Consider the following 19427-nt stretch of genomic DNA (forward strand, 5'->3'; position numbering starts at 1 on the left):
GACTAGTAAGATAAAATGTCTTACTTGAAGCAAATAACCAATATATTGGTCTTTAAACTTTGTAGTACCATCTTCTTTGTAGTATACTTGAGAGGGCTTCAACCTTCTGCCATCAGTACTTCTGGGGTGATGTTGCAAGCAGGTAGGATATGGATCCTAAAAGGGAGAAGTCCCACAGATGCTAAAGCGATTGGCCATGTGGTGCCCAGTTGGTGGCTCCTGCGGGAGCCCTGACTTCTATGTTCTTAGGAGATCACACACAGCATGCAGCATTCGGGATGTGCTAACCGTTCTCTTTAATGATTAAACCTTGTTCTTTCCCTACCAAGGGGACATTCACAGCATGGGTCAGAACATGAGCCCGGATGATCTTTTTACATATTGGTGCCCATGTGAGCTCTTGGCAAATGATTAGAGTCATTTTTACCATCCTTTGCACTACACTCTGTAGTTAATTAAAATGACAAACTTGTTCACTAATCATTTTTGTCTCAGGTTTGTTAAAGTTTAAAATAAACTGTGGTGACGTGTAATTATTGCTGAATAATTACACAGCACTGTGTTCTTTAAAGGCATATGGAGTCAAGTACTTGATGTTTATCATGCTTTAATCATGAAGCCAGTTCCTTTGTGATTATAAACCCTGATGTGTCTATTGCATAATTAATGCTTGTATACACCCTGTGTAAAACATTGTTTTGGCTTGGGACATTTCAATGTAATATTTGATTAAAACAGATGGTTAGCTTGTTAGAGTACATTCATGTTGTTACCTGTAGTAAACAGGATCTATTTTCCTGCCCCCAAGGTACACAATTCAGCTTTCCAGCCAGCCCCATATAAAATACACTGAAAGGAGTAAATTTCATCAACTTGTGGTGAATTCATTTGGCTTTATGACTTCATTTTATACCCACAGTAATGTCTTTGTGAAGGGCTAGTAAAATTCTACAAAGTCTTGTTATATAGTGCATGGGGAGGGACAATAGAATTATAGAAAACCTTTATTATGCTTTAATACTATTTACAGTTAATAAATGGGTAATCTCTCATGTACTTGCTATTTACATTTGCTGATCCTTTGTATTCTGCAGAATACATTACATTGAACTAAGACATGGTAAGAAAAAGAAACTTATCTGGCATTATGATATTGCATTGCAATGCTGCACTGGAAAAAAAAAACATGTTGCAGGGGACATGGCAATCAGCATCGTCACAGCAAAAGTCAACTTCTGTCTGCACCTAGTCCTGCCCACTGCTTTCTGGTTTGGCTGCAGTGGCTCTGTTGCTGAAACCCTCCCTCTATGATCTGCAGTGTCTGGGTGGAGGAGCCTATGAGACAGCAATGAGAAGGAATTGATTCAATCTAAACAAAAAGAGGGGAGAGCGCGCAGCAGGGTGCCACTACATTGTTCCCCCCTCCCCTCTCCATAGAGCAGAATGGTGCTGTATGTACAGCACTCGTTCATGCATCGTGCAGTGCTTAGTCATTGGAAAGGATTGTGAAAGATCCTTTCCAACGACAATAATTCCACGTGTGTATGCAGCTTAAGACAGCCTGCTTTTTGCAATGCAGGGGTATGGCTTTGATGTGTCATTAAAAACAATTCTAGGTAATGGATTAGAACTGATGGATTTAAATCTAATGTAGCACCCACCTATACCCAAGAACAGAATGTAATATATTAGCAGTCCTTTGTTATGGTGGCTGCATTATCTTTCTTTTATTTTGAGTAACAGCCAGTATCATACTTCTGTCCTAAAGTTACAGCAATTATCCATTGTACTGTGTCCGAGAGGCGTAGGGTTTATTACTTTAGGACAGAAGGTTTTAGGATAAAATCCCCATAACCTAGGGCTGGGTTTTTTTTTTTTTTTTTGCAGCTTGCATGGAAAAAAGCTAAATGTGCAGGAAGGGTACATATAACAATGTTTTATTGGTATATCAAGGGGAATGACATGGAAAAAGTTGATTAGGGTTACAAAAAGTGCATTATTGACCTTTTCTGGATAGCATGGGAAATTGTTAGGCTGTGCACACATGTGCAATCATTATCAATGGAAAGGATCTTTCATGATCCTTTCTAACGACTGAACGATGCATGAACGAGTGCTGTATATACAGCACCATTCTGCTCTATGGACAGGGGAGGGGGGAAAACGACGGAGTGGCACCCTGCTGTGCTCCCCGCCCCCCCCCCTTCACTTCTATTACCATCATTTGTCGTCCATCATCTGTAGATCCACCAGGACGGTCGTTTGGACGATGGACGACGAGCGCTGTACACACGCCAGATTTTCATACGATATTGGCCCTAAACTAATTATTGGAGGGAGAACCATTGCATGTGTGTACTTAGCCTTATTTGCAGTCCTCACTTGTGAGATTTACCCTTTTGATTTGTCCTGGTGACTTTTAAATCAGAGGTTCTACCTGAGTCACCAGACTAGGTAAAGGAAAGTAATTTTCAATAGGGATACTTTAACCAGTGACAAGGGTCTAAGAGGGAAATTCCCCTCACTTCTGATTGAAAAAGATCTGACAGGATTTTTACTTTCTGCATATTTTGCCTTATACAAACAAAATAAATATATAGCTTTGCATTTAGAAATGCATTAAGCTGCATTATTACAATAAAGGAAATTGCTTTAAGTACGCTGCAAATGATGCCATTTTGTCCATGTCTATTAATGGAGTAGTAATAGTTATACTGGTTCTTTAATACACATTTCCTTTTCTGAGAATTCCTCTCAATATATGGGCCTTCTAGTATAATGACACAATTGTCTTTTTAAAGCTATTCCTTCGCGCCCATAAAGCTCACCCGTCTCCTAGGAATGACAGTCACTTTCAACAGATTTCAGATCAAAAACAAGGATTGTTATTTCAGTTGTTTTGGTTTTAAAGTGTTGCCCTTTCCAAGATCGTGCCTGACTTCCCTCACTTAAACAAAGTTTCTTATTCCAGGATCTGCACTTCTGTTGTGGATATTATTGGCTGTTTATGTTTAAGAAGAGCCTACTCAAGCTGGGAAGTTAATTGGGACAATGGATAAAGTTTTCAACATATTTTACACTAACTATACATTTACCCAAGGAAGCAAATTTGATTCCCCAGTAAAAGTGTAACGTTTTACATTCAGCTTATTGGCCATTACTGAACAAGTTTATACAGCCAGCCATGGTAACACCACTCGCAAATAAATCTTGAAAGTTTTTTCTTATCCCAGTATCTAGAGACAAAGCTGCCTTTAGGCATCATGGAATGGCATCTAGTTACAGACATACATTTGAAATGTATGAATGCTTGAGAATAATTTCTTTAAGTTGGTGACTGATTAGGGACATAGGCTTGGAATACTTTTCCCAATCTGTATGCCTATTGTTAGTGTGCTCCTAATCTGCATACATGTTATGAGTCTGTATGTGTTTTAGAAAGTTCTAAAACAGCCAGGTATTTTCAGAAGGAAGGCTCTGTAATGACAGCAGCCTACTTCTCTTGAAGTTAGAAATTAATGGACAAAGACAGCTCTTGGCAGCACCAATACCAATTGGCATGGTCCTTTCCGTTGATTTGTCTCAGACATAGATGTCTGCAGGAGCCACAGAACTTGGCATTGATTCGATCTAGGTTGGAAACTAAGGATTGCATACCTTTGGGTTACTTTCTCCAGGTGATTAGCAGGTAAATGACTAGTTTCCTGTAAGATTTCCATTCACGTCTGTTAAATTACCTACCTTTCACCAGTTGGAAGCATTTTCAAAAAAATCTGAAGCTCCAAACTCGCCTTGAAAAGAAAGTTTTGGATAGAGTTCTGCTATAGTGGATTGATCTTTTTCCTGCAGATAACGTGTGCCTTCACAAGGACAACTACTCTGGCCTTTTCCCATTAACAAGGCCAGATTTATACTTAAGAGCTGGTGGTAATGCATGTAACACTGTATGTTTTCTTGATTACTTTCATTCTGAATGGTACCCCAATATACATATACATCTATATACACTTATACATTTGAAGGAATATCCAATTTGCACCTATTTTTCTACCTGCAACGTTCTAAAGCATGATCAAACAATGTGTTTTGGATCACATAAAAGGCATGTATGAAAATGTGTGTGTATATATATATATATATGTTGTTTAATTTTTTGCAGATGTGTCACTTAGCTGTCTTTTTATCTGACACTGAAATCTCAATTATGCTCATCTGACTTTAACAGCAATTTTGTTTGAAATGTTTCCAGTTAGAAACATTTTTGGCAGCAAAAGACAAATGTGAGCCAAAACCATGTTCGTGTTTTCTGGTGGCTGATGTCTGCCCTGCAGCTCCTTCAGTATGACTGCAGTACATATATTTACAAAACTTCAATTTCTTTAGTTAGGTATACCGTCCCATGTTTTTAGACTTGTCACCTATCTCAATATGTGCATTGGGCAGCTCTGTTTTTCTGTATGTAAGAGTGTAGAAGTCTGGACAGATCCACATTAAGTGTTATAATATTGCCAGATATGTGTTTGTTAAAAAAAGAAAAGTTCATTTAACTTTTTGGGAAGATTTTCTTCTGGGTGTGGCTGGTTGTTAGTATTGGATTTTTTTGTAGCATTAAGTTGTAAACAAATCTTTTCTGTTATTTAGGGGGAAAATCCAAATTGTTGCTGTGAAAATGGAACAATCTTAGGACTTATTGCATATTTCTCTTCTTTTGGTTGAAAAGGTACAGTGGTTTAAGTTTGTACTGTCTGAATTGTAGTACTGAGGTTATTGTTTGCACATTCCCACATATTGTTTTTTTATTTTTCTCCACCAAGGACATCATCTTGCATGGAGTATATATATTAAACAGTTGTATACAAAGAATGAAACTCTCTGAATTTGTAATTTTCTTGGATGTTAATAAATGCCTAACATTTACCATCACATTGCCAGAGTTGGATTGCAAACTTCAGAGAGAATTACTATCTGCAGAGTATCTTTATCGTATGTTTAAATCTTGACCCAACGCGTAAAGGTGAAGTGTTAGTCTAGGCGTATGTAAGGATTTATTTGTAACTTGAGGCTAATGGTAGTTATGTTCTTAGAAAGGAACGGCAAGAATAACACTCTCTCTAGTACAAATATCAGCAAATGGTGTGGGAAACATTAAAGCCCACTCCTCATGTCTCGCCCTGGGAGAGAGCAAATGGACACTAGCAGGCTTTATTTACTCTAAGTTTTAATACCAGATTAGGGAGCAGTACAGACTTCATGTTCACAGCACTGCCGCCCATAGTGTTTTCACTGATAATAAAATCCAGTATTCTGCATTTATGTATTACAAATAAATATGGAAAAAATGATATGCTTACAGATGTCAATCAGTACATATTAAAAACTTTTTTTACTCTGGGTAGCAATATATTTTTCCTCTGCTAATACATACCATTGGTGGGGGCATCTTTGTGGCCAATGTAACAGACTGAAGACTATGGCAATACAATTCTATATAAAATACACTGCGTATTGGTGTACTTTATGAGAATAATTTATTCTCTAATAATATACTGCATTTGTTTCTCAAACAATTGATAAAATCAAATGTCTCCAATACAGTCCAGACACGAGCAGAGTGTAGGTCACATATGACATTTATGCCCAATGTACTCTAAGGATTTTCTTAATTTGAGAAGATCATTTTTGTGATTGTCAAGTCTGATGTGTATGGGGTTCACTCTGTTGTGAAAGCGGTCAATTGACTGATAAAAATGTAATGCTAGATAGTATCATCTGTTGTGTGTGGGGAAGAAACCAAACATGGAGAAAATACTCTCATGGAGACCTTATAGCAGCAAGTTGGGTATTGTGCCATGATAATGACAAAGCATTAAATGTTCTTAAACGGTTGTGTATGGGGGATCTCCCTACATTTACAGGTACTGAAAGGGGCCATTTCATGATGGGAACATGGAAGCTGCCATTGAGGACTTCTCATTACTGTTAGGAAAGGTTTTCTACGTTTGATAGTCCAAAGAAGCCTACTTTATTGCTAATACCTTGTATTAAAAACCTGAATACTGGTAGATGCCTGGCTGATTAACCCTCCACTGATGCTTCTTGATATAGTTTATACAGTTTGCCATCTGAGAGTCTGCTGGGATTATTGAAGATCTTTTTGAGCAATCTTTACGCAGACATGTTTAAAGCAATATATCTACATTTGTCCCGACTGCATTCCTGCCACGCCAGAATATTACACTGTTTTCAGAGCGTTTGTCACAGAAGGCTAGTAATATAACAAAAAGTAGGATCTGCGGTTTGAAAAGGCTTGCTTTACAGAACCCCTGCATTCTACAGTTTATTACTTTCCAAAATGGAGGCTTCACGTTATTTGATACAGACTTTTAACTTCTGGATCTATCCAAATGATTTTAGATGTGGGTTAAAAAACAAATATATACAAATGAAATTAGTAAATTGTCAGTACATTGATTTCCTTACCCTGAGGTGATTCTGTTGGACTTTTCTGTGTTTTCGGCAAACAAAATTGCTAAGGATGCTACAAAATCTTTTATCTTACCCTTCCAGCTTTGTGGGTTACAGGGGAACAAAACTTAACTTCCAGTTAAAATACACTCATTAAATGGAGCTGAACCACACTTCCTGAAAGTGATGTGTACAGTGCACAGCTGTGATTAGAATATCCAAGAATTGTCAGAAGGGGAACGACTTTTCTCCTAATTTGGTGAGTAAAATTGGATAATAGCCTTGCCATAAAAACAAACATTGACTTTCGTTCAATAGCATGTTAGGAAGTTGTACTGCAGATGTAACATGGCATTCTCTATGCCGTTTTATTCTGTTTATTCATTAGCTGGCCAGACATGCAGGTATTTTGGTTACACTGATTAGGATTTTGCGATTCACTGTAACAGCTGCTCTGCCTTCAGCCATTCTATAATGGCCTAAAATTACCATCCCTGCACAGGAATGCAGAGACTTCACAGTTCCATGAAGAAAGTCTCCTAGAATGGGGGCATGTTCTGAAACACTTACCATCTCTTTAGTGTATGTGTTTTTTTATTTTTTTTTTCCATGTTGGATTTCCAGATTTTGGATCGGTCTTTGACTACATGCAGCTTTACAGAACCAGATTAAGACAGAACTCACATTTGGCCTCTTCAACTACTTCTAGAGTATCATTGGCATGCTGTGCTTTTCAATCCATAATATAAATTAGTGTACAGTGATGGCTACCTGAACGCAGGCCAGTCTTTACATATTTACATCAGGTTTCAAAGTCCTATGACTGTGAATGGTAGCCTTGTTAAATTATATTTGCTTAAAGAAATCTACTTGATTATATTTGATCTGAGTGGGGGCAGGGAGGACATTTTCCGCTGCCTGGCACACCGTGTATTCTGGAGTTTATTTGTAGATACTTTGGATGCTCATGTATATTATTACATAGGACAAGCCTTGACTCAAAATAAATATCTTTGCCGAATGACATACTGAAAAAGCAGATGTCTGCAGTTTTAAAGTTGACTTTTTAGAGGATTAATGTTTAAAATAACTTGCGTTGTTGACTCTGCAGATATTCTTCGCTTTAGTAAGAAAAAAAAATCCTCTGATCTGCTAATGAATGATTCAGTGTTGCTATATCAAACTACATATTGCTAGCAGCTTTTTCTCCCTCCTATATCCTGCCTGTTACAAGTGACTTCTGCTAGTGGTCCTTACCAGATCAAAGCATTCATACAGCAGCCAACCCTTCCTTTCAAATTACTAACTGTTGTAGATTGAATTTTAAAGTGCAACAGCTGAGTATGGTGTGTCCCACACTTAATGTTGTGTGTCTTCCTCCGGTATACCTGCAACAATTTGTCCACTTTGGTTTGTTTTCTCTGTTTTAAATACCTTTTTTAATTTCTAAATGGTACAAAAATTATTTTTATCACACATCAATGTATGTGAGAAATATGTAAACTTTTTTTTTTATTTCACTGGTGTAGTAAGAAATGATTTGTCCAATCAGATGCATGAGTAAAAATCACATTCTCTTTAGTCAATTAAGGTCATTGGACTCGGCTGTTCTTAATAAAGAGGTCTAAATTTTGGAGGAATTCTTTCCCAGCGAGCAACCTTTACCAAAAACATCAGGTCAGCAAATTAAAGAGTCGTAGCACAGCCAGTGAGTGTATAGGAGTTAAATGCAAATATCCTCATCGGCCAAAACCTAAAACCAATGAGCGGTAAAATGAATAACATTTTTTTGTTTCAATGGTACCTAACAAGGAGTTGGATATATTAGGCAGCAAGTCAATTCTGGTAATGTGATGGAAGCTGAAAAATTGGACAAGTGTAAAGAGATGAGTGACTTTGACAATGAACATGATAATTATCATCCACAGCTTTAAATTACGACTGATCAGGTGGGCAGTGAGTGCATGAAGCGGATCCAACCTGCATGGATGAAAAAGATGGGGCTGGAGGACCCTTGTAGTTCATCAGCCTTGAAATGAGCCATATATTGCATTGGTGCTGGAATTTCTGCACAAGATTGGACTACCAGATTGGGGGAATGAGGGCTGTTTGTGGTTTAATGGTGGTCATGAAGGAGATGTTAAAACACACAGTACACCTGGAAGGTGTGGACTAAATGAACAACCTAAACTTGAGTAGTGATTTAAAAATAAAAAGTTTGCAGTTTCATATAATTTTCATTCATATAATTATAATGGTAGTTTTGTAATAAGTAAAAACTTGTTTAAGAGAAAAGTTTACCTACACTTTGACCAGACTTTTTAGTTTATTCAAAATCCTAGGGAGTCTGGAAAATGCTTGTCATCTCATGGTGATATCTAACTCCTCAGAAATTATATACCTTTCTTGGTATGACATAAACTTGCTGGGTATGTAAAAGGAAGATGTAATACTTTTTTCATCCATAAATAATAGGTGTATGAATGGGGGTAAAAAAAAAATTCCTATTTTATTGGTATATTTCTTCAATGTTTTAGCATTTATAGGTATATTTCTTATATATTATGTTATCACTGTAAGAACTTTTTTTTATAGTGAATGGTTTTCGCCACCCCCTTTTATATCAAATACTGCCAGCATCCAACCATTAAGTGAGGAATCCATTTTTTTCCTCCACTATGAATTTAACTGTTTACAATAGCACTTGCCACTTTTTTTTATTGATTTCTAGAATGTAGTCTTGAAGCACTTTAGCCTATTTTCATTTTATCCGTTTTTTTGAAACTTCACATTCCTGAGCTATTGACTTAAAATGTCAAGTAATGAATCTCTAAATTGCAATTTAAAGACAAAAATTTTAAGCAAATGTGTATGTTCTTCCTCTGTTTATCTATCCGTCTAGTGAGGTCACATCTAAGCAGTCAGCATGAGGTAGCCTTTGGGACCGCACTTAATTACATCTTTCAAGGGAGGATAATAAAGTGCAGCTTTCTGCATTAATGACTTAAAGCATATTGTTGGCTTCTTCCTGGCGACTCCCTTAACTGTCATGGCTGATGGCATGAAAATGATGTATTGTAAAAGTATCACTAGTAATTTCAAACTTTCAGGGACTTGTTTTTGCACAGGGGAAGGGGGGGGGTGCCTTTGTTTAGGACGGAGGTAAATTGGACAGTATTCTTTGATCACTAGGGGGCACAACTGCACCAACAATTAGGAGAATACTTGGTGTGTAGGAGACAAGGGCAGCCTTGTAAAATATAATGTAAGCATAGATTGCCAGAGACATGTACATTTCCTTCTTATGTGGAGTCTTCAGTACTTGGACTCATCGATCCAAATGAAGCTTGAAGATGACTCTTCTCTATTCTTGGTGACTCAAAAAGTAGTTGATCAGCCAGCCATAGATGCCAACATTGGCCAAATATGAAATATTTTGAATAACATTCAAATGCTGGTAGGTAATTAATCTGTCATAAAGCCTAGTAGAGTAGAGAGTAATTTGTAGGCTTTGTTTTTTTTCTAAAAGTGACTTTACAATGATGCCCTTAATAAATCACTCTTTTAGCACAGGCAATAGTAACATGGTTATTCTTAAAGTGGAAGTAAACTCAAAACAAAAAACATCACACTTGCCTTCAATCACGCAGATCAGTCTATCCGTCGGGAGGTTTCTTCCATCAGGCCGCGTCGTCCCGGTATCCGTCTTCAACTCGGCACAGACGACATCTCCTCTCTTCTTCCAGGTTCTTCTTTCTGCTTCACCTGATCTCGCACTGCACAGGCACGACATCGGGGGACATAGATTGGGAAAAAACTTACCAATCTCACTGCGCATGTGTAAGATCGGCAATTTTTTTTTCCGTTTCTGCACATGCTTCTGCCAAGAGCCTCCCGGGATGTGTGATGTAGGTATTCCGGGAGACTCTGCACTCCCATTCATTCTAGATCGCCTAGTTGCACCTAACAAAAACACAAACAAACAAAATTTTTACTTAAAAAAAAAAAGTTGTCTACCCTTTTATGTAAAGTACAAATTCTGACTTTAGGTATGCTTTAAATGTACTTGTAAAATGTGTCTGTTTTGTGGAAGTATAGTTTTTATCCCATCTATTGTACCAATAGCTTGTACTTGGCACACTTGTGCCAGTGTTGGTTGTCATTGTGTGCCTAGGTTTCAAACATCACAGTTTAGCAGACTTGTCTGTTTAGGTACACACCGGTCTCCTGTTACTGGTATTCTAAACATGTTTTGATAATGTATAGCACTTAACTCGCTTCCCTTACATAATTTTTTTCAGTGGCCTAAATGTTTAGTCTTCTTATCTTATTTTTATCTCTGCCAGTATGTATGACTTTGTATCTATTAACATTGCATATAGTAGAAGCCAAACCTACTGTTGAGCAATATTCAGTGATCACTTCATCTTATGTTGGGTAAAAAAGGGCCCTTGATTTTGTGAGTTTATGAAACTAACTTTTAATGTATTAGTTCACCCATACCTGCTAAGAAAAGATGCAGGTGGGCTGAAAGGTCTTCTTGCCTTTGATATCAGATATGCCTGCTCTGCCCTCACATCTCTCACTTGCACTATATGGAGGAACTACAACTACTTTCTATCTAAAGTAAAGAGGAATCTCCTTATTGTTTGGATTGGGTGTAGAAATGTTAAAACCCCTGTCAGGTGCCAGTGGTTAGATTCCACCTCTCTTATCTTCTGGTGACCAGTGTCACTGATGCAGAAAGTGATAGAAATCTAAAATGTTGAGTTTTCACAGGAACAGAAGGTGTGCAGAAATATGACAAATGTTTAGTGGAGAGGCGTTCTCTACCAGCTGTTTGTCAAAGATGGGAAATAAAGGGAAATCTCCCCAAAGACTGAACAGAAAACAAGTTTTTTTTTTACCTTACATAACATTTGAAAGGGTTATATTAATATTAAGAGTCAATTTCTTTAAGCTTTCTGATTTCTTATGGATTGGGCAAACTCAAGTTTGAACCAGTAGACTAAATTGGCTTGGATCCATAAAGAAATAAGGAGGGACAAAAGAGTTTCAGAAGGACATGTTAAAAAAAGTTACATTTAAGGGGAACATTTTATAAAAGATTAAGCCTTTTCAAAGGGAAGACTGGGGATTGCAGTATGCATGTGTGGGAGATGCACAGCCCTTATCGAAAGATTACACAAAGATTCCTAGGATGTACAGTAAAGGTCTTGCCATGTAAGGATCACCTGAATGGGTGCTGGTAGGGGATGTTGACTAAAAAGTATGTGTGCCCTAAAAGTATACTTTGTATAAAAAAAACAACCAAGCAATAACTGTCATTTGAGTAATACAGGGCTTTTTTATTGAGCTCCTTTTGAAAATACTTGGTGCCTGGCTAGTAAAGGCTGTCCTAATGTAAGAGAATTGTCAGGACAGTTACTAATAAAAGGTAATGTCGGCAATGGCTGCCTTTGTGTTTCTCGCTAGTTTCCATTGACTGCAACTATACTAGCAGACTCAACCCTAGAAGTTATTGGGTGTCAAATACTTTCGTAATTGCTTCTTTTTCTTTGAAGCCAATAATAAGCCCCAGTTACATGAACATTATCAAATATTACAGTGTATCTTGCTGAAGATTTCCTTTCAAGGCAGGGCTGGTACCATGCATGGGAAATACCTTTGCCAAGGAAGCCAAGCATCTGTCATGCAGCTTTTCTTTTGCCCTGCAGCTGTAGATGATCTGTAACTGGGCACCTTTTTCCTGTTAAAGCCTGATACCATTATCCTTTTAATCTACCTCCCTGTGAGAGGATCCAGACCTCTGGGAGAGATGGAAACAGGCAGCTTTCCAGAAAGAAGACTTGGCAGACGCAGCAGAGACTTGCTTGACAAGGGGTCTACACGTACACAATAAGACTCTTCCCGTGTGACCTTACTTTTTTTTTTTTTTCTTTGGTCAGAAGCAAATTGTTCTGCTATGATATCATACCTTGTTTCATGCTTCCTTGTACACCATGTAGCAGAAAAGATGAATTGGTGCCAGTCAGTAGTCTGGTTTAAAGGAACCATTCTCATTGACAAACGATCTGTTGAACACTCTTCTGGGACTAGCTGATAAACACACAAGAGGAATAAAACTTGTAGAAGATCAGATGTGGAATAGTTGCACACAAAATCTGTGAAATGTTAATAACTCTCTGGATTTTTATGAGCTCTGTTTGCAAGATCACGCGTTGTAGTGTATACTCAAGGTCTTTCTACGAATATTCACAATATCTGGGAACTGGCCTGGTAATCCTGCATACCTGACCCTAGGACAACCAATATGTTTAATAACTGATTCTGGCTAAGTGAACTATTACACTTTTTCCTTTTTGCCTACCTAGAATTTAAAAAAAAATTCTATTGCAGAATCGTAATAGAGTCCTAGAATCTGCATCAATGACATTGGTGTTTTGATTCATGGTCTTTACGCACCAATGTTAACTGAGGATAAAGTATTAGAACTGTTAGGAACAAAGTTAGTATTTTGGGGGTCACAATTCTTTTCTTTGTAAAGCTTTTTGGTACCAAGCATTTTTGGCCCTTTTGCGTTGATAGTATATGTAGAAAAGACTGCTTGGTGAGTGGTAAACATGAAGGAGTTGGTAATACAAATATGTAGTAAAAAAGCACCAAATGTGAATTCACTTGGGTTATCAAAGGAAATATTGGCAAATAAGCAAATCTTCATTTACTGCACAACTTTAAAAGCCTGGTGTCAAATTCTGCCATACAAGGCAGTAGTATTCATATTTTCCAGGGACATAGTAATAGTTCATCAAAGGAAAAGAGATTGTATAATACAAACCATATAACCAAAAGTTATGTGTGGCTACTTTTAAACCAGTCAATATTTACAGTTAAAGCAGAAGAGATTGGTTCATGTACTTCCTTACAAAAAGCTAACAAAATACCCTAAAATAAACACAAGAGGTCCATTTATCTGTGACCCCTGACATCTGTTAACAGCCCTGATTGTTACTATCACTGAAAGTTTGCTGATATGGCCAGTTCAAAGTAAGGCACTTATTCACTATACTTCCAAGCTTTTCTCATGGGGGTGGGGGAGTTATGTGAGCTGGAAACTTCAAGTTAAAAGTGTGCATGTCACGCTGGCCTTGTTTAAAATCTTTTACATGCTTTATGCTTTGATCCAATGTTCTAAAAGGGTGCAAAATGGAGGGTTGTGAAAAGACTGACACATGCATTGGATAATAGAAGTACTGAACACTTTGTAAACTTTTTTTTTGTCTAACATATTTCCTTCCGGTGTCTTTTATGCTGACTGTATCACATTTTCCTTACAAATAATTACAGTGTGGCTTTATCATTAAGCAGATGTTTTCTATTCTGAATGAAAGCAAATGATTGCAATTAACCAGATGCTGAACTATGGCAAGGCTATTCTTCCTCCACTTAGGAGGAGCTGTGTTAGTGTGTATATGTGGCTGAATGACATAGAGACTCTAAACATTTATGTAATATTATTCCTGGAAAGGTTTGGAATTGAAACATTTTAAATTTAGCTGTGAAAGAACTCATTATTACAGTGCCCTATATAGTGTCTAATATACAGAAGAATCATACAATATAATGCATTAGGTGTGTTACTGTACTATGATGCTGCACAAGTTCAGTGAATACAGCGAATATAGCGTGCACAGCAATGCAGGATACTAGTGTGTGATAATAATCTAGTACTCTTCTTTATTAAAGAAAATGTATAATGTGCCCTCTGTATTGTGATACCACTACAGGCTTGTAATCTTAGCAGTCAGATTTATGTTTTTTATTAGGATCCATTTCACATCCTCTCCACCATTATTAACCCCCGTGAGGGTGAAGTCTGTTATAGGGTGGGTGGTTCTGAGTTTTGGGTGGATCCTTGTTCACAATAGACAGTATAGGCAGTAGATTTCACATATATGAATGCAATCTACATATTGCCAAGTGTATAAACTTGTCATTAACATGAAATTAGGCACATGATAGAAAAATGTCATCCAAGGTTGCCTTCATGGAAAGTCAAAAATATCAGCAGATGGCTGAAGTTTTATGTGAATCCCAAATTTTCCTAAAATCCAAGTGTTGTCTTTTACATAGCCCAGCTTCCTTATTGCTCAGTGAGGCCATTAAAGGGTCAGTGATGGTAAAGGGTCAATGGGAAGAAGGAATTGGTGGGGCCATCCTTGACTTTATATGGAAAGCAGGGATCTTTCATCAGGTGTCTTGTTGTCATAGAAGAGCTGACCGCAATTGTTGTACACTTTGCTGGTTTGTTTATTTGAAGTTTCATCTTGCTTGGAAGTCCCTGAACCCAGTTTGTGCGCGGTTTGTAAGAACCCCCCCCCAAGGTGTCAGTTTAACATCACAGCCTCCCCTTTTCCTATCCCACAATGACTTCATTTCTGTGGATTGTGGAGAACACTGAAGTATGGTAATGGAGAAAAGACCACAAGATCCAATATTCCATTGTATGTTGCTCCAGCCTTGTAGTAAGTTACTTGTGTGTGCGCCTCTATGTCATCCAACCAAAAGCTACAAAAACATTTCAATTCAAAACCTTTTTTTTTCCCCACCCTCCCTCTGAACAAATCAGCCGTGCTGTGGTCCCTATGGTAGGTCAATGTTACTTTTGTGTATAAGAGTGAATAGGAACTAAAGGACGGTTTTAAAGCTTTTATGTCTACAATCATAAAGTTGTAGTCTCAAAAGATAATCAAAATGACCTCAAAAGTGTTTAGGTATTTGTTCCTTCTCCTTAAGTTTTCAGTTACCATTTGCCAACAACCATAATTATTGTACTTGGGCCTCCCCAGTCCATGTTTCTAGCATTTTAGCTATCTGTTGGCTTTGCCCATCTACAAGAATTTTTACATTTTAGTAATGTTTGTTAATGTTTGTAGTTTGTCTTCAGGTCATGCCAAACCAAGATGTTGAGTGTAAAAAAAAAAATATTCCAATACAGCTTGTTTTGTTGTAAAATAATGAGGCTAATTAAATGTGGGAGACCTAATTTTTATTTGTGGCTACCAAACATAAGGGACTGTGAAACCTGTAACAAACGCCTTATTGATTTTGGTCATGCTGGTGTGATATTACACAGTGAGCCACCTTTTAGTGGAGGAGTGCAAAACAATAGCTCTATAGACTCCTGAGCAAACCAGAGCCAGCCTCTCATTTAATAAAAAGATTAATAGGTCTGTTTCCATCTCTCCAAGTTCCACCTTTGGCCTCCACCATAATCTTAACATTTATAAATGTTGGTATTTTGATTTATGGATTTCAGTATGCATTTCATGACCTAATATTTGTTTAATCAACTGTAACAAGTTATGTCCGGAGCTCTCAGTGTATTATATCAGTTTCATCAAGTGGTTTATGCCTGTTATTAGATGATGTATGTGTTTCAGTTTCACCTAAATATGTATGCACAGCTTGGATGAATTATGTAAACAGTCTTTACTACCATTAAAACCTGCAATCCCCCAGACTGAACAGTAGAGGGAGCAGTGTCACAATAGCAATTATGTGCAAAGCTGAGGTTGGGATGCAGCATGGGAGCAAAAGGTTTCCTTTCTGAAATAGCATGGAGAATTGTCTACATCAAAAAGACTGCACAGTATGAAGATTTGTGTACATTAAAAAGACAGCACAGTAATGAATTTGAGATATGTGAAATAGACTTATTCAGCATGAAATAGATTTTAAAAGCAAAGACACATAATAAAGTGGTAAAAAATAAACACTTCTCTTACATTGTAAGCTCTTCAGGGCAGGGTCCCCTCCTCCTCCTGTGTCACTGTCTGTATTCCTCTGTCAACCCCTATTTAATGTACAGTGCTGCGTAATATGTTGGCGCTATACAAATCCTGTTTAATATTAGGAATAACAAATTAGTTTCTGACAAAACTAAAAGCGTTTTTTTCCCTAAGTGGGCTCTTCTAAGTGTACAATCCATTAATCAGAAAGTCCCAATGATTAGTAAGGATGAAGTTTGTGAAAGTGGTTACAACTGACTCATAGCTGGATGTTTACCTGGCAAAACTTTGTGAATGGTAGCTGTCGGGCTGTATTACTTTAACAAACCTCCATCCTATATGAATGCTGCTTAGTTAACTGGTAGCCAGACTTCTAGTATAAAAAGTGGCTGGGGTTCCCATTGGATGGACTTGCACAAATAAAGTTAACTAGAGGAGATCTTTATCGCCCCATCACTAATGATTTGCACAATTTAGTATATACTGGAAAAAACACTAAATCCTGTATGTCTTTCTATACTATTTTTACATTTGTGAGTGGCTTAGTTGCATTTTGAATATTTTTGCTGTATTTGCATGGGTTACCTCCAGGGACTTATATATATGTATAGCTACAGCTCAGAGTAATAAGTTGTTATAGTAAATTAAAAAAAATATGACAAATAAAGTGACAAAAATGGCTTGATAATAAAGCAAGGCATAAAACACATGTTCCCTGCTTCACAGATGTGGATGTAATGATTGAAAAAGGTACCTGAATATTTTATGTCTGGTCCTATACATACCTGTCACATTCTGTCTCTGAACATTGCATTATGCAGGTGGCTGCAGAGTGCTTCATAAACATCACCAGCTTACTGACGCCTTTTTTCCAGTGGCTGTGCTTGTTGGATGGAAAATCTAGTTAGTCGGTTATAATGGAAGAATCAGCAGTTGTTTGCTCTTGCAGCCTGGCACTGGTACCTTTTTAGTCCAGGGGTTAGCACTCATTCTAAAGCTACATTCACACCTCTGATACTAGTCTTCTGAGAAAAACAGTTGTGAATGTCTCTGGTGAAAATATGATGTGCACCGCAGTCCCCCAATGTTGTTTGTATATGGACAAACCATCAAGGATGACTGCTGTGCACTCCTATGGAGGAGAGTATTGAGGGGGGGGGGTGCTTGCCTATTCTTCCTCCCTCCCTTCTCTATTGCACAGAACAATGTTGTGTATACAGTATGCTGCCATTCATCTGTCACTGGAAACTATCATGAAAGAATGTTTCCAGAGATAACCATCTGTAATTCATTGAAGGTCTATAGAAGACCCAATCCTGATCTGGTAAGCTAGCATGGATGAGCTGTCTGTCCTAGCACTTCACTGCTAGCTCACAGATCATTACTTTTACCACAAACAGCTTAGCATTGGTATATTTTGGCATGGATTTGTGACTATTAACTGCATTGTCTTCCAACATACAACCTACAGAATTTGCTAACTTTATTTGGGGTTCATCAATTTGGAATGTTTACTTGGTTTACTAATAGTTTGAATTCAGTTGTTAAGCCATTACTTTAGATTAGGATTTGAACTCAAGTGTTTAGGACACGTGTTAAAACAAATTTAAGGGGAATGTTAGGATTTGGTATTTGTGTTAGGGCTCAGCCAGGGGATGGATTTAATACAGACGATATCTTGAGATTAAGCCTAAGCCTACACTGACTGTATCCCCAGCGTTTAACATGCGTTTAGCATTTAAATGCCCATAGTTTTAATTTCCATTCATTGCAATAGGCCAGTCCACACCAGAGCGTGTTCTTGATGGTGCTGTAAAGAAAACACAATCTGCGGCATTTGGAAAGTGGTAAAATGCCTATAAATGATTACAAAGGCCCCATTAACATTAATGGACATTTGGAAGGTGCTTTCCTCTATTGAATCTTTTCTTTGGCACAATTCTTAGTTTAAATATCTTTAAAAACTCTTATAACTGATTCCAAAGCTGTATGGCCATTTATAAGCACTTTAAAAAGGTTGTTTTTCTGCAAACCCTCATGTATGGGCTGTCTAAAAACAATATGGATAAAAGAATGTATGGAGCCAACACCAAACCATTTGGAGGCAGTCTAAAATTGTCCAAGAACAAAACGAACAACTAACGACCAATGGTCCGATAATCATTAACAAAAAAAGTGCACAACGAATGATCAATGACGCAGATGAACGAGGAATGTCGCTGGAAACGAACAACTGTCCCGGCTGATCTGAATGGGCGATGATCGTTCACTATCTATTGTGTGTACGGTCATTCAGATTTGTTCTGTTATACACTTTCCCCAGTACATGTCACTTCCTGCATCGTTCAAACAATGGTATCTTGTATGTACATTATTTGTAGATTATATTTGAATGATTGTATCATTTCAGCATGTACAGAATTGTGTACAATACAGTAGTTCAAAGCGATTGTTGATCGGTCGGTAATCGGTTGTTTTCTATCGACATAAATTGCACGTGTACACGTAGCCTTAATCTGTGGGTTTTGCTAGCATCCCAAATGTTTTAATGTGTTGCCTATTTTTTTTTTTTATATTGTTGCATACCGGTGCATCAATAAACTTTTTGGTTTTCTTTCTACATTCTTTAATGTATTATTTGCACCTAGTGGGGGTGACCGTTGGCGTGAGAAGCCTCACCATCATTTTTGCAGTTGGTAGACACTATACAGCTTTTCCTGATATCAATACCTGAATACAGTAGACTTCGGACTATCCAGCCTAATGTGGCGGCTGTGTAGGCCGGATAACAAAAAAAGCCAGATAGTCTGAAGTTCCACCCGCACCACCCCGGCTTTTTATAATGGAGTTTTTTTTTTGGCCTCCGATAGTATGGTAGCCGGGTAATCGCGAGCCGGATAGGCGAGATCTTACTGTAATATCTTTCTGTACCTCCTAAATTTTGTGTTCTGTTATATAGTGTATGCAGAGCCTGAGATCACAGATTCAGAACTTTGCCGTTTGAGATGTCTGATCTGCTTGTTTTCTCTGGGTCCGGCTCTCAAAGTGTTGAAGCAAGAGGTCCCCAGGCATCTAAAACTTTCCAAGATCCACAATGCAAACTCTTACTTATACAAACTGAATATCAGAAAAGACCATAAAAAATGTATACTTTGTAGATGAATTGTCATG

The 19427-nt window shown here is 37.7% G+C and overlaps 1 protein-coding gene across 5 annotated transcripts in view; it reads left to right on the plus strand.

The window, feature by feature from the left end:
• Positions 1 to 19427, plus strand: part of PRICKLE1 (prickle planar cell polarity protein 1) — a 47083-nt gene that overhangs the window by 7632 nt on the left and 20024 nt on the right. For 2 of the 5 annotated variants that reach the window (XM_072401463.1, XM_072401460.1), the window contains exon 2: positions 4642 to 4720. The exons of the other annotated variants lie outside the window; for them this stretch is intronic. The gene's annotated coding sequence lies outside the window, so the exon portion shown is untranslated. The remainder of the gene's footprint in view (positions 1 to 4641; positions 4721 to 19427) is intronic. 5 annotated transcript variants of the gene reach the window in all.

This window comes from Pyxicephalus adspersus, chromosome 2 (genome assembly GCF_032062135.1).
Source record: "Pyxicephalus adspersus chromosome 2, UCB_Pads_2.0, whole genome shotgun sequence".
NCBI lineage: Eukaryota > Metazoa > Chordata > Amphibia > Anura > Pyxicephalidae > Pyxicephalus > Pyxicephalus adspersus.